The sequence below is a fragment of the Panthera onca genome, chromosome X (assembly GCF_046562875.1).
Source record: "Panthera onca isolate mPanOnc1 chromosome X, mPanOnc1 haplotype 2, whole genome shotgun sequence".
Lineage (NCBI taxonomy): Eukaryota > Metazoa > Chordata > Mammalia > Carnivora > Felidae > Panthera > Panthera onca.
In genome coordinates, this window is record NC_138357.1 from 130,718,367 (window position 1) to 130,722,184 (window position 3,818).

Here is a 3,818-nt window from a genome sequence, read left to right on the forward strand (position 1 = left end):
TAAACAACGAGGAATAATGTTTCGACCACTAAGCCAATGCTTATTCTGATTACTAGTAGCGGACCTTCTGACCCTAACATGAATTGGCGGCCAACCTGTAGAACACCCCTTCATCACCATCGGCCAACTGGCCTCCATCCTATACTTCTCTATCCTTCTAATCCTAATACCTATCTCAGGCATTATTGAAAATCGCCTCCTTAAATGAAGAGTCTTTGTAGTATATACAATACCTTGGTCTTGTAAACCAAAAAAGGAGAATATGCACCCTCCCTAAGACTTCAAGGAAGAAGCAACAGCCCCACCATCAGCACCCAAAGCTGAAATTCTTTCTTAAACTATTCCTTGCTAATACCAAAAAGCAACCCCATAACTTCCATAATTCATATATTGCATATACTCATACTGTGCTTGCCCAGTATGTCCTCATCTTTCCGCAATAAAGCAAGTGAAAACTCTCAATTCTTACAATACAAACTCGCAAGTAAGATAACCAACTGACCTTTTCCTCATGCATATCATGCACCAACCACTCGCCCCATGAATATTAAGCATGTACAGTAGTTTATATATATTACATAAGACATACTATGTATATCGTGCATTAACTGCTTGTCCCCATGAATATTAAGCATGTACAGTAGTTTATATATATTACATAAGACATACTATGTATATCGTGCATTAACTGCTTGTCCCCATGAATATTAAGCATGTACAGTAGTTTATATATATTACATAAGACATACTATGTATATCGTGCATTAACTGCTTGTCCCCATGAATATTAAGCATGTACAGTAGTTTATATATATTACATAAGACATAATAGTGCTTAATCGTGCATATTCATGATTTCCAACAGTCTCTTATGGACCTCAACTGTCCGAAAGAGCTTAATCACCTGGCCTCGAGAAACCAGCAACCCTTGCTTGAGCGTGTACCTCTTCTCGCTCCGGGCCCATTTCAACGTGGGGGTGTCTATAATGGAACTATACCTGGCATCTGGTTCTTACTTCAGGGCCATGACGTTCTTAAATCCAATCCTTCAACTCTCTCAAATGGGACATCTCGATGGGTTAATGACTAATCAGCCCATGATCACACATAACTGTGGTGTCATGCATTTGGTATTTTTAATTTTTAGGGGGTCGAACTTGCTATGACTCAGCTATGACCTAAAGGTCCTGACTCAGTCAAATATAATGTAGCTGGGCTTATTCTCTATGCGGGGGTTCCACACGTACAACAAGCAAGGTGTTATTCAGTCAATGGTCGCAGGACATATACTTAAATCCCTATTGTTCCACAGGACACGGCATGCGCGCACCCACGTATACGCGTACACGTACACACGTACACACGTATACACGTACACGTACACACGTACACACGTATACACGTACACGTACACACGTATACACGTATACACGTACACGTACACACGTATACACGTATACACGTACACGTACACACGTATACACGTATACACGTATACACGTATACACGTATACGCGTACACGTACACACGTACACACGTACACACGTACACACGTACACACGTACACACGTACACACGTACACACGTACACACGTACACACGTACACACGTACACACGTACACACGTACACACGTACACACGTACACACGTACACACGTACACACGTACACACGTACACACGTATACACGTATACACGTATACACGTATACACGTATACACATGCAAACTTTTTTGATTTTAGTAAATAATTAGCTTAAACAAACCCCCCTTACCCCCCGTTAACCCTATTTGTTACAATACGTGTTTATTTCTGTCTTGCCAAACCCCAAAAACAAGACTAAACCGTATCTAAGCATAGAGCTTAAGAGTTAACGTTTACAAACTTTACCAACCCCATTATTACCAATTATTAATACTAAATCATAACTTTGTTCGCAGTATCTATAGATACGCCAACCCGATCTCTAACTCGTCCCTATTGAACAATATTTACACACCCAACAATCCTATATCTTGGTTCATGTAGCTTAAAAACACAAAGCAAGGCACTGAAAATGCCTGGATGAGTCGCCAGACTCCATAAACATAGAGGTTTGGTCCTAGCCTTTCCATTAGTTATTAATAAAATTACACATGCAAGCCTCCGCATCCCGGTGAAAATGCCCTCTAAGTCACCCAGTGATTCAAAGGAGCTGGTATCAAGCACACAACCATTGTAGCTCATAACACCTTGCTCAGCCACACCCCCACGGGATACAGCAGTGATAAAAATTAAGCTATGAATGAAAGTTCGACTAAGTTATATTAAATTAGGGTTGGTAAATTTCGTGCCAGCCACCGCGGTCATACGATTAACCCAAACCAATGGACCTACGGCGTAAAGCGTGTTACAGAAGAGAAGCATACTAAAGTTAAACCTTAACTAGGCTGTAAAAAGCTGCAGTTAACATAAAAATACAGCACGAAAGTAACTTTAATATTTCCGACCACACGATAGCTAAGATCCAAACTGGGATTAGATACCCCACTATGCTTAGCCCTAAACCTAGATAGTTAGCTCAAACAAAACTATCCGCCAGAGAACTACTAGCAACAGCTTAAAACTCAAAGGACTTGGCGGTGCTTTATATCCCTCTAGAGGAGCCTGTTCTATAATCGATAAACCCCGATAAACCTCACCATCTCTTGCTAATTCAGCCTATATACCGCCATCTTCAGCAAACCCTAAAAAGGAAGAAAAGTAAGCACAAGTATCTTGACACAAAAAAGTTAGGTCAAGGTGTAGCCCATGAGATGGGAAGCAATGGGCTACATTTTCTACAACTAGAACATCCACGAAAATCCTTATGAAATTAAGAATTCAAGGAGGATTTAGTAGTAAATTTGAGAATAGAGAGCTCAATTGAATTGGGCCATGAAGCACGCACACACCGCCCGTCACCCTCCTCAAGTGGTCAAACCCTGAAGAAACCTATTCAAACCATTACATCCACAAGAGGAGACAAGTCGTAACAAGGTAAGCATACTGGAAAGTGTGCTTGGATGACAAGATGTAGCTTAAACAAAGCATCTGGCTTACACCCAGAAGATTTCATATTAAACTGACCATCTTGAGCCAAAGCTAGCCCAATCATCTACAAACGCAATTAACATCAGAAAGTAAAATAAAACATTTAGTTGCCCCATAAAAGTATAGGAGATAGAAATTTAACTTGGCGCTATAGAGAAAGTACCGCAAGGGAAAGATGAAAGAAAAAACTAAAAGCACTATACAGCAAAGATTACCCCTTGTACCTTTTGCATAATGAATTAGCTAGAATAACCTAACAAAGAGAACTTCAGCTAGGCCCCCCGAAACCAGACGAGCTACCCATGAACAATCTATTACAGGATGAACTCATCTATGTCGCAAAATAGTGAGAAGATTTGTGGGTAGAGGTGAAAAGCCTAACGAGCCTGGTGATAGCTGGTTGCCCAGAACAGAATCTTAGTTCAACTTTAAACTTACCTCAAAACCCTGAAATTCCAATGTAAGTTTAAAATATAGTCTAAAAAGGTACAGCTTTTTAGAATTAGGATACAGCCTTAATTAGAGAGTAAGCATAAACACAAACCATAGTTGGCCTAAAAGCAGCCACCAATTAAGAAAGCGTTCAAGCTCAACAATCAGAACATCTCAATGTCAAAAAACGCAACCAACTCCTAATTTAAAACTGGGCTAATCTATTTAATAATAGAAGCAATAATGCTAATATGAGTAACAAGAAATATTTCTCCCGTGCATAAGCTTATATCAGAACGGATAACCACTGATA

General features: G+C 40.0%; 1 pseudogene; it reads left to right on the top strand.

Annotated features, from left to right (window-relative positions):
• The first annotated feature begins 2,089 nt into the window (after window positions 1–2,089).
• On the top strand, window positions 2,090–3,052 carry LOC144615626 (18S ribosomal RNA; annotated as a pseudogene).
• The last annotated feature ends 766 nt before the right edge of the window (window positions 3,053–3,818 follow it).